The 13,306-nt window shown below is 36.9% G+C and overlaps 1 non-coding gene across 1 annotated transcript; it reads left to right on the plus strand.

Moving 5' to 3' along the window:
- Window positions 1–461: 461 nt before the first annotated feature.
- On the plus strand, window positions 462–568 carry LOC125589421. Its single transcript, XR_007325614.1, has one exon. It is a non-coding gene; the product is annotated as a small nucleolar RNA R71 (small nucleolar RNA).
- The last annotated feature ends 12,738 nt before the right edge of the window (window positions 569–13,306 follow it).

Genomic DNA, 13,306 nt, shown 5'->3' on the forward strand with positions numbered 1-13,306 from the left:
GTGTCTATTTCCGTGGTTACCTGATTCAACGCCTTGGCCTGAACCTGCTGACCCTGCAACAGCTGTTGCATCATCATACCCAGACCCTTCAGCTCATCTGGTTGACTATTCCCGTTAGCTGGAACAGCTTGCTGATTGCTCTGCGGTTGTCGCTTGTTCTGGTTCTGAATATGCCCGGTCGTAGCTTGCTCCATGTTGAAGACGTGCCCTTGGTTGTTTTTCAGTTCTGATCAACCTTGGCAGTCAGCTCATCTATTTTCTGGGTGTCAGAACTGTTCCCTTTCATGGAGCAATCACTCTCCTCTTTCTTATTAGCTGAGCTAGCAGCCATGTTCTCAATCAGCTTAAACGCTCCATCAGTGGTTTGAGTCATGAAGTCTCCATTGCTTGCAGAGTTTAGAGCACCTTGGTATTTCCAGTCCACTCCATCATAGAAAATGTCCAGGAGGTAATCATCATCAAATCCATGGTGAGGACATTCTCTGCGATAGTCATTGAAGCGCTCCCATGCGTCGCAGAAAGGCTCATCAGTGAGCTGTCTGAAGGAGGTGATCTTGTTCCTCAATGCAGCTGTTCTCGCCTTAGTGTAGAAATGGCTGAGGAACGCTGATCGGACCTGTTCCCATGAAGTGAGAGAGCCGGTAGGGAGAGAGTTCAACCACCGTGCAGCTTTTCCATCAAGAGAGAATGGGAATAACATGCACCTGATGTAATCTGGTGGAACACCATTCGCGCGAGTGAAACTGCAGACTTTTTCGAAGCTCTCAATATGCTCCATTGGAATTTCTATAGAGAGACCAGAGAACACCTTTCTCTGTACTAGACCGATCAAAGCAAGCTTGATCTCGAAGTCCTGCCTGGTACAAGGTGGAGGAACAATGGCAGAGCGCGTAGTAGGGATGTTACGGGGAAGGTTTCTCTGCCCGATTGGAACAGTCTGCGCCTGTTGTTCCTGCAGCGCGAGAGCAGCCTGTTCAGCAGCATCCTGCTGAGCTTGGATGGTCTGCTGCATTTGAATCATCTGCTGTTGCATCAGTTGCATTGCTGCAGCGAGATCATCTTGATGGCCTTGATCACCCATGTTGGTGTTGTTTGGCCTTTGCTGTTGTCTGTTCTGCTTTCTAACCTTGCTAGCTCCTGGTTGGTAAATGTAACTAGCTCTCCTTGTGCGTTTCTCCGAGTATGTCTACTGGTCATGCACCTGAAACATTAGCTGCAACAAAAAGGATAAGGCAAGTTAGAGGTCTTAGACTAAATATGTAACCGAAAAATAAAGGTAAAGAGCTGGTCCCCGGCAACGGCGCCAAATTGATATTACGTGTATACGCACACCAATTAACCTAATGTGCACACTACCACAATCGAATGGTATGTCGATGTAGCACTTTAGGATCGAATCCACAGAGACCAACGATTACACTTTATCCTTATGGGATCAATACTTAGCTAAAACAATGATGGGGTTTTGAGATTAAGGTTTCGTAACAAGCAAGTAATAAGATTAATTAAAGATTTCAGATGATTAAAAATGCTAGCCTAGGGTGGTTTGATCGGGTGTTAAGCAAGTGTGAGCCAAACAATTATTCAAGTTTAGCTAAGAGCAAGTCTAGAACTCGGATCACTCAAGTAGAACAGTCCACTGTCGTGGTATGGCTCCCTATGCTGATCGATCTTGATACCTAAACTCTCGTTTGGATCAAGACGCGACAGCAAGCAATAGAGATCAAGTCCGATATGTTCAAAAAACACCCTAACATCTACTTTCGCTGGTTAGGGATATGATGCTCATTCAAGTTATGTCTAGCAACCTATAACACTTTTGATAAATAGATTAAACCTAGAATCAGGCACTAAGTGGTTAACTTGATGCAAGCCTTAAGAACAACAGTGAATGAAGACAATCGATTTATAACTTATTTATGTCAAGCTCACGGATCTAACACCCTAACACCCTAGACTAGCAAGCTGACTACTCAGCCATGGAGCAAGAAAACACAGAGACAGAGATATAAGGCAACATGAAATATGACTGAAATAAAGTAATAGGGTTCAGGGGGTTCTTCTCTAAATCGAGAGAGATGGCCTTCTCCCTTTACAAAGTAGCAAAATCTCAAGTTTCCAACTCTAAGGTCTGGTTTCTTCTCAAAGAAAAAGCGTAGAATGATAAAGAGAAACAGAAAATATGATATATCAAAGCCACAGACGGCTGGGAGAGAAAATAGGGATAATTAGGGCAAATCCCGTAATGATTGTAGTTTCCTTAAAAATCTCTGCCGCTGGAACACTCACTCGGAACAGTCACTCGGGTTGCTCCGCTATCTGACTGTTCTGCGTGAAAACCACCAAATTGCATTGTTTTCTGCCTCTTTTGTTCCAGCTGGTCCATCTCCCATCCAATGCAACTCCAGACCTGTAATGACTCCAAAAGGACTAGAAAGACTCGATAAAGACTTGAAAACCAATTTAAAAGCATATATACAAGATGTATAAAACACCATATATCATTAAGCCATATGGAGCAATAGTTTTGTGGAGTACTGATGGAAGAGACTTCACAGTCAATGGGCAAAGGGTTAAGCTCTACATGGCAGATGCACCTGAGGAAGATGGAGTTTCAACTCCACTGTCTGATCCTACCCCAGCCTAATCCAAAAGGAGGCAAAGTCAAGCTAGAGACTTAAAACAAGCTCACTTAGGAGGAAGTCTCATGCGTATCCTTGTACATATTGCATTGGTATTTTTATTTTCATCATATTTCATAAAAAAAAAAAAAGGAAAAGTGTTGAAGTAGTGTTCAGGTGGTTCATCGATCCGGTCAAGGCAAAGAATCGAGCGTGGGAGCGAGGTTCCTCAGCGACGCCAAGAGGTCACTCCAGCTGGGAGCGACTGGTCCAAGTCGCTCGCATTTTCGGTGTCTGGAGCTCGAGAGTCGCTCTCGGAGCGACGTCTCGCAGCGACCACGTGAGGTCGCTCGCGTTTTCGGTGACTGGGAGCGACTAGATCAGAGCGACTCGGCTAAGTCGCTCGCATTTCTGTCTCCGGGGCTCGAGAATAGCTCTCGGAGCGACGTCTCGTAGCAACCACGTGAGGTCGCTCGCAATTCTGTCGATCAGAGCGACGTCTTCAGAGCGACACCTACGAGTCGCTCGCCCTTTCGTTGACACACGACGCGAGAAAACGACCCAGAGCGACCTATCAGAGCGACCACTCCAGGCCGCTCCCGAGCCGGTCCAGGTAAGTCCCTCTTCGATTTTGTCCGGTTTAATTCAAGTTAACCAGCCCTAAACCTAACCGGACGACCCTAGACCTACCCAGACCCACGACCTTCATCTCTTTCATTCTCCCTTCCTCTCACAAACACTCATACTCTCTCAAACAAACCCACACCAAAAATCTCCTAACTTTCTCAATTCTCACCCAAATTTCCTAGTTCTTGTTTCTAAATCCAAGCTTTCGCCCATGTAGTCTATTCCTCACCACCCATTCCCCATTTCCTTTCATCCAAAGCAAGGTATTGTGTTTTTAAATTCAAATTCGTAGGTCCATGAACCCTAGAATTTAAAAATCGAAATTTGGTCCTTGCTTGATTGTGGTAAAATAGACTAGGGAAAGCTTATATATCAAGTTGGGTTGTTGAATTGATGGTGGAATTGAGCTTAATTTGAACTTTTGCAAAATTAGGGTTCATGGATTTGGGGCTTTTCGAAATTGATCCTAATTGAGTGTGTTAGTGGGTGAGTTAGTATGTTAAGGTGTTGAAAGGTTTGATTAGAGAACCCTCTCATTCTAGAATTACTTTGATTATTGAATTTTACTTGTCTTGTAATTTTCACATGATGAAAAAATTGAGAATTGTGATTCTTTATGTTGCCTCTTGAAGTTTACATTTGCAAAGTCAATCCACTTATCCCTTTCCAAGTTTTGTATTTCTCAGGTACAATGGTTAAGAAAACTAAGGGAAAGTCGGATGCTGAGAGGCAAGAACCTGAGAGACAAGAGTCTTCGTTGAGAGGAAAGGCTTTAGCCTCAGAACAAGCTGGTTCTGGGACACAAAGGACTTCTCGACAGCAAACCGTGGCTGCAAAGAAGGCAAAGGAGCAAGAGAAGAGGGCAGGAAAGAGTATAGCAGTTGCCACAGATGAGGAGAGTGGCGATGAAAGTGCAGATGAGCAGGCTCCTACAAAGAGGGCCAAGATGTCCAAGGGGAAGGAGGTTGCTGATGATAGAGACAGGGCGAAAACTCCATCTGAGGAAGAGCTGTGTCATCATTTGCTGAATGGGGTAACTTGGACTCCAACCAGATTCGCTGACCTTGATTTGCTGAAGGAGGTGGGTCTCGATTCTGATATTGAGGCAATGCTGGGGCACCTGAAGATGTCCAAACTCCTCACCATGGCCTACCCTGCCTACCGGGATGTCTTGTGTCAGTTCTTGTCTTCCCTTGAGGTCACTTACCATGACGCTCCGCACGTGAGGCAAGGATGGGGCAAAATAAAGTTCAAGGTCAATGGGAGAGAGTACAACATGAACTTCAAAGACATTGGGAGAGTCATGGGTTTCCAAGACTTGGCAGACTACTCCCTTCCCAAGTGTGAAAACCTCCCCACTTAGCTTTGGAAGTTAATCACTGGAAACAAGCACTCTACCGGGGCTGACAAGAACTCACATATCCGGCACCCGTCTGTACGGTACCTCCATAGGATGCTCGTCCATGCATTCTACCCACGGAAGCAAGCTGGTAATGTCACCGAGGAAGACATGCGACTGCTCTGCCCGGCTATCCGCCCCTACGCCCCACCTGGAACGTTGCCCCTTCCAAGCAACAGCATCTATGCTTCCTTCGGGATGGTCAGCTTCTTCGTGAATCGTTTCGAGCACTACAGAGACTGGGCATGGTACACAATTGATTCGCAACCAAAGGTTGGGATAGGCGGGATGATCACACCACTGCTCCAATTTCTGAATGTTCCCTTGGGAAAGGACACAGCAGGGCCTAAGTTCATCGATGGCACTTACTTGAGGATTGCCACCTATTTCAGTGGGATGTATGGGAAGGACTACGTTTACCACTACTACTTACAGGGCAAGCCGGTCGAAGTGGTTCTTTCAAACTAGAACCTGACGAGCTTAGAGGGACCTGGAGCTATCAGCTTCAACATATCCCAGGAAAACTTTCTTGGAGAACACGGGTCTTTCGGTCCCATTGCTCCACCAAGGAAAAGAAGTGTTCCGACGAGACATTATGAACCTCCTAGGGAAGCATCTGTACCCGTCTATGGACCTCCGCGCTACTACTTCAAGCCACATGATGGGGTTCTTCCTCCTGGTGCGCTTCGTGACGCTCATGAGCATATTGGTCGACTTTAGAGATGGAACAAGGCACAAGACATGACAATAGAAAAGCTGAAGGACAAGTGCAAGGTGCTGAGAAAGACGGTGAAGAAGCAAGCAAAGACTTCAGCCAAGTTCATGAAGAAAGTGGCCAATGTCTTGACCAGAGGAGGCATAGTTGGATGTAGCTCAGCGGACTTCGCTTTCGCGAACACATCAGTACCCCAGCCCCCACCTCAGCCCACTGATCTTGGTTTTCCACTCACTGATAGACAGCTCCAGCGAAAATGAAGGAACCCACCCACTCAGCCTTCCACCTCTGGAAACAAGTCTCCATCCCTAGCCTCTTCAGAAAGTGAGGCCGAGATTGAAGAGGTTCAGAGCCAACAATGGTATGGAGACTACAACTCAGGACATGGAGGTTACTACACCACGTTCCCACCGGACGACGACGATGCTGGGGCATCTGCCCCCACTCACTATCCTTGAAGGTACTTCTCTACTTTCCTTTGTATATACTATTTCGTTTTTGCATATTAGTTTTCTCTTTTTGGGTATCTCTCTCTCCTTGACAACACAGAGACTGTGTCATTTAAGTTTGGGGGAAGTACCAAGTATTTGATCATGTTTGCTTTGATGTTGTTTCATTGAGTCATGCATTGCATACCTATTTGCATAAAAAAAAAAATTTAAAAAATTTGAAAAACACAAAAAAAATCATTTAGTTTGCATCATTTGCATTTCTAGGAGAGTCTAGAGCATATAGGTTGCATTTACTTGCATTGGGAGCAATGATTTGAAATGCCTTGTAAAGAACATTACTTTGCACCTGAGTAGCTTATGCACCTCTCAAAAAGACTTGTATGCATCGAGCCTTGAAAACTCTTCCTGAAACTTGTTGATTGCTGAAACTCAACCTTTGAAGCCAACTACAACCTTGTTTGAACTGAACGAACTTAATGCTTCTTGCTTATGGTCTCTTGTGTATTGAGTCATGGATATACACACTTGAGTTTTCACATCCTTTATGCCAATCTTTTTGACAAACTCGAGTGGTACACCATTCCCAAAACCCTTCCCTCCTTTTGAGCTTTCATTATTTGATGAGTGAGGCCTTTTCTCGGAAAGCCTTACATGTGCATAATGTTGAGAGTATCGGGAACGACAATGCTTGGTCTTCATTCTTGCTAGATTAGGCACTCTATTGTCTAGCTATAGGTGGGGGTGAGTGTTGTGAATATGGTTTGGAAGCATGAAAAGTTCGAAGGAAAAGAATAGACTCTTTGTGTTTAAATGGATAATCTTATTGGAATTAATAGATAAACGTCTAGCTCGAGTTTATGAAAAGTCTTGGCCCCCGAAAAAAAAAAAGAAATATAAAAGAGAAAAAGAAAAAAGAAAAAAGAATATATAAAAAAAAGAAAAAAAAAGGGGGCTAGCAAAGTTGTTTAGAGCTAAGATTTGTTTAGAAGTTGAGAAAATCCTTTATAGATTTCAAAGAAAAAGAGTTTTATGTGCAAAGTGTTCTTGGGATCTTTTGGTGAGAGATGGGAGTTGGGTTTGACATTATGAAGTGATTGTGTAACTTGTATGTTTGGGAAAAGGGTAGAACAATGGAGATTGAGCATTGTATGCATGAGTTGGTCCCTTTCTTAGATATATTGTGTGCAATGTCAAGGCTACTTGTCTTGAGAGTAAACCACCTTTAAAGATCATGTGTTTTGAACCTCTTGACTCACTTGAATAAAAGCCTTCCCTTTACTCAACCAAATGATTTGGACCAATTGACCATTTGCAAGAATTCACTTGATGTTTTATGCTTAATGAATGTGAGAGTTGGTTGATTTGAATGTGTGGATGCTTGATGATGAGTATAAGGGCAAAAGGAGTTGAGATAGGCCTAGAGAAGCTAGAGTGTTATAAGAGAGTGTGCTCATATTGATTTAGATGTTGAATTGAGTGCTAGTTGTGTTTCTTTTGGCTATGAGCTCCCACCTTCAAACCTCTCTGCCTATGAGTTCTAGAAAGTTCACTTGTGGACAAGTAAAAGAACAAGTTTGGGGGAGTTGATATCTTGCATATTTCCATTGTCTCATCCATTCACCCATGTGCATTTTGATCATATAGACTAGGATTTAGCCATGTTTAGGTTGCATTTTGCATACATGAGTCTTTATTAGGTATTGGAGTACCACATGGAGTTCTTGGAGACATTTGGATGCATTTGGAGCTCAAAAGAGGTGATCTAGGTGATCATTGGATGAGCAGAGCATGGGAGCGACATCACGGAGCGACGCCATGAGGTCGCTCCAAACTACCTCTCAGAGCGACCTCGCTGGAGCGACCCCGAGAAGTCGCTCGCCATTTCATCCCGGTGGAAGCCGAAAACTGACCCAGAGCGACCTATCAGAGCGACCACTCCAGGTCGCTCCCGAAACCCAGAGCGACTTGGCCAGAGTGACACCCCGAGGTCGCTCGCATTTCTATCGCGTGACGACAACATAATAGAGCCGGAGCGACCTCTCAGAGCGACCCACTGAGGTCGCTCCCAAAGCCCGGAGCGACTTGTCGGAGCGACATGCCGAGGTCGCTCCGCGTCTATTTGTTGGCCGAATTCATGTTTTCTCAAGGGCCTTTTGGTCATTTCATTATGCACGTTTTTACTTTTCAAAACCTATGTTTTAAATACCTTTGGTAGCCACCAGGCAGATTATCTTTTCTTCTTAAGAAAAACCTTTGGAAAGTTCATCTATTGAATCATTTTTGTTCATCTAGTTATTGCAATTCTGTGTTTCCAATTCATTGTTGTATCCCTCTGTATGATGAATCTGAAATCCAAAATGGGTTTAAGAGGAATCATGAAGAGTAGTGAGTAATCACCATTTGAATTCATGGGTTATGAAGATTAAGGGTGATTAGGTTAGAGCTAGGATGTTTTAGTGTAGATCATTCCAAAACCTTGCTAGTAGAGTAATCATAATGCATCTTCTGAGTTAGCTTCTCAAAAGTTGATCTTTAGGCATTTCCCACCCAAAAGGTGTTCGATGAAATGCCTGAAACAACTCTTCTAAGCTTTTAGCATATTTTGCCAAAGACATTTGTTGTTAGAAGTGCTAAGATAGCCTTAGACCTATTAGTAATGATTGCTTCCATATTATTCAACCAAAGACATTTGTTGTTTGAAATGTGTTAGTAAATGAACATTCATCTAGACATAGAGTTTGTTTAGAATCGTGTCTAAGCTTAAGGTTGATAGTTTGATTGTTCGTCTGTCATCATTAGTTCGAAACTTGATCACCCAAGGTCTAATTCCTATGTCCATGAGTTCTCATTTTCCTTAGTTAAGAAAGTCAACTCATTTACCGCTTTTATTATTCTGAAACTGAATCAGCTTTATTCATTAGCTTAGAAATCATTTGAAATCATTGGTTGCACTTAGATTGAGTGAGTACTTGCATTCTCATTGCTTCGAATTCTCTTAGAATTGGTTCGACAATCATTTATACTACAACATTTGTCTTAGGAGCCTTGAAAACTCCTAACATCAATAAACCATGCACTAACACAAATATCAATCAAATCAGAATTTTCACTGAATCTATTACCAGTTTTAGTTTTTGCAAAATAGAACATAAGGACACCTGCAGTAATGGTCTCTCACCATTGCTTCTTACCAAAAAATAGTGGGAGAGAGAAGGTAGAAAACATCAAAATCATCTCTTTTTAGACTGTACATTGGTTATATGTTTACACCCCCTATTTTACTCCACATCATCTTCTATTTTTTCCACATCATAATTCAACATCCACTCAAGTTTTATTCTCTATAAGACTATGTATATTAGTTTCAAGATTCAACACCTTCCACTTTATCTTTTAACACTCCATGTCATCTTCTCTTTCTTACACATCATCATTCAACATACATTCAACTTTTATCCACTACAATGGTTTTGTTGAATAATATTCAACATTCTATTTTATTAATTAATAATTATTTTTTTCTATATCCAAATTACATAAATCTAGTCTCTATTTATAGATAATGTAAAATGATAAATTTTAGTATAAGAAATAAAAATAAATTATTTAATTTATGATGAGATTAATTAGTTTCAAATAACTAAGAGAATATTATAATATCAAAAATCTTTAGAAAGTGCATGTGTCGTCGGTGGTCTCCGCTTTTTTCTTATTCAACATATTGAATCTTTTCAACACCAATTAATCCACATCATCAAATTTCATTTTTCAACACCTTCATTGTAGGGATTCAATTGTTGAATATTTTATTCAACACCCCCATTGTACATAGTCTAATGGTTTTGTTTTAAAAAAATTACAACACCTTACCCTACTAATTTTATTTATACTTTCATTTAATTTTATGTTTTGGGTGTTAAAAGGATATTATTGGAATTCATTTCACTAAAAACATTTTTAATGATAAAAGAAAAATTTAGTAGGAGCTAATAACAAAAATATAGTAAAAAATATGAGTTTTTTTGTGTCCAAATGAAATGAAACGAGTCTCTATTTATAAAGAATGAAAAATGATGAATTTTGATATAAAACGGGTTCATAATTTAATTATTTTTTATAGAATATGTGATTTAATGATTTAATATGTATTAGTTTATTTTAAATAGATAATTTATAGTTGTTATAATGAAATAATAGTATATTTTATTACAGTTTGCAAGATTTTTATCTTCAGCAGAATATGAATATGTAGCTATAAGACAAATGTAATCATCTAGATATATATATCTTAAAGTTTCTGCAAATTATCTAAACTTATAGATATTTGATTAGAATTAGTAAGTAATATATTATATTTAATATCAAAGTAAACAAATATATCAAAGTCTTGAGAATGTTTAAGGGATCTCTTATAATATATTTCAGAATGTATTAAAATTAATCCTTTTTATATGAAATCTTAAAATTAATCTTATATTTTTGATTAATTTTGTGTACAATTAAATTTATGTCTAATAATTAAGAGTTATTCTTGAGTTCACCCACTAGGGTGAACCTCTAGGTTCACCATCCAATAGGATTTAGTTATTTCATATTTGATATCTTTTAAAAAATAAACAAAATATTGTCAAATTATATTTTTTTTTATAATAAAAAGATAAAAAATAAATAAAAATAATAGTAATTGGAAAAAAAAAACTATTTTTAACATCGTCAACTAAACACTAAACCCTAAACCCTTGGGTAAACCCTAAACCATTGGATAAATCTTAAATTCTAAATCAAAAACACTAAACACTAAAACACTAAACCCTAAATCCTAAACCCTAAATCATTGGATAAGTCCTAAACTCTAAATCAAAAATACTAAACACTAATACACTAAACTCCAAACCCTAAATCCTAAATCCTAAACCCTATATCCTAAATCCTAAATCCTAAACTCTTGAGTGTTTTAGTGTTTAGTTTTTATTTATTTAGAGTTTAGGATTTATCCAAGGGTTTAGGGTTTAGGATTTAGGATTTACCCAATAGTTTAGAATTTAGAGTTTAGGGATTAGGATTTAGGATTTACTTTTTTCCTGACGGCATTAAAAAGAAATTTTTTTTTGTAACTAGTACTAATTTTTATTTATTTTTTACCTTTTTATTTTAAAAACATAATATAACTTGATAATATTTTGTTTTCTTTTTAAAAAGATATCAAATATGAAATAACACAATCCTATTGGTTGGTGAACCTAAAGGTTCACCCTAATTGGTTGGTGAAGAGGTTCACCCTAATTGGTTGGTGAACCTAGAGGTTTACCTTAGGGGGTGAACCCAATAATAAGTTAATAATTAATATTGGCTAAAAACTCAAAATAAAAATTATATCATATATCTAAGTAATATAATAGAATCTTTACGAACTTATTAGATATATATCATAACTCATATATATATGGTAGTTAGAGTTCAAAAAAGGTAACTCATACATGATAGTTTATCTTTTTATCTTTTACTTTTTCATAACTATGAGACACATGTGTTAAAATGATTAATGTAACAAAATTTACTGCCAATACTAACCAAACAAAAGTTCTCTATAGATCTTTTTATCAGCAAATTGGTTTATCGAAATTATTATAAATTTTAAATATATACAACTTACGTACATTAAGTACTATCGAGAAGTCATCTAGTTAATAAGATGTAAACTAATAATATTCAAAGAAAAGTATATCCGCATGTGCAGGTAGGTAAAATACCTAGTTCAACAGTATATAGAATATATTATCCAAATATATGTTCCGGCAATAAAATCTATACTATCAAAGGGAAGAATTCTTAAAAACCTACCTATGAAAGGTTATTGCACTATTTCATTAGATTTAACTTTTATTAGTCCTACCTTATATATTTATAACAATATGTTACTCAATACCATATACTAGGATAAGACCTGCGCATTGCGCAGGGTGAGTTTATTTGTATATATTATCGATAGTTTCTTTTATATATTTGATCATTTTATTTATACATAAATTTTTTTTTGTTGTTATTATATAATTTCTTTCCGATGGATCGGATCAATTTTTAGTAAAAATAATGGAACAAAACTATAATTAATACATCATGGATTGATCGGATTGGACATTAACAAATTATGACATAAAAACCTTATTTTTTCCATCGAACACATTTTTGAAAAAAGTGAACAGTATTGTTTTCACAGTTGAATTATTTTGACTTTTATATTCCATATGGTTTTGAAAGCTTTCAAATCAACCATCGAATTGATACATGTCATTTTAATGTTTTTAGTCGTATACTTAAGGAAAACTTACATTTTTATAATTTAAAGTCGTTTTAAAAAATTCAAAATATAACATATAAGAAAAAATCTAACATATAAGAAAAATATAACATATAAAGTGTTCTCATTTTTTGTATTTTAAAGTCGTTTAAAAATATATATATAACATATAAGGTTTCCTCATTTTTGTAATTTAAAGTCATTTTAAAAAATTCAAAATATAACATATAAGAAAAAGTCTATTTTTTTATTATATGGTTAATGTGATTGTTTATTTTTTTAATACTATAAAAGTAAACAAAATGAAGAAGGATGCAAAAAGTGTTATCAAATCTTTATTATTCATAATCATTAATTGTCTTATATATGTAAATCATATTAGGTAATTTCATAGCTTTTATTTATGAAAAGAATACACACTTCTTATATTTTAGGTTAATATAATTTTCTCTAGTGGACATTAAACAAATTATGACATAAAAACCTTATTTTTTTCCCTCGAACACATTCTTGAAAAAGTGAACACTATTGTTTTCACAGTTGAATTATTTTGACTTTTATCTTATATATGGTTTTGAAAGCTTTCAAATCAACCATCGAACTGATACATGTCATTTTAATGTTTTTAGTCGTATACTTAAGGAAAACTTACATTTTTGTAATTTAAAGTCGTTTTAAAAAATTCAAAATATAACATATAAGAAAAAATTTAACATATAAGAAAAATATAACATATAAGGTGTCCTCATTTTTTTTATTTTAAAGTCATTTTAAAAAAAAATATAACATATAAGGTTTCCTCATTTTTGTAATTTAAAGTCATTTTAAAAAATTCAAAATATAATATATAAGAAAAATCTAATTTTTTATTATATGGTTGATGTGATTGTTTATTTTTTTTTATAATATAAATTTAAAGAAAAATAAAGAAGAATGCAAAAATTGTTATCAAATCTTTATTATTCATAATCATTAATTGTCGTATATATGTAAATCATATTAGATAATTCTGTAGCTTTTATTTAAGGAAAGAATACACACTTCTTATATTTTAGGTTAATATAATGTTCTCTAGTGGACATTAAACAAATTATGACATAAAAACCTTATTTTTCGTTTGAACACATTCTTGAAAAAAAGTGAACAGTATTGTTTCCACAGTTAAATTATTTTGACTTTTATCTTCCATATGGT

The sequence above is a fragment of the Brassica napus genome, chromosome C6 (assembly GCF_020379485.1).
Source record: "Brassica napus cultivar Da-Ae chromosome C6, Da-Ae, whole genome shotgun sequence".
Lineage (NCBI taxonomy): Eukaryota > Viridiplantae > Streptophyta > Magnoliopsida > Brassicales > Brassicaceae > Brassica > Brassica napus.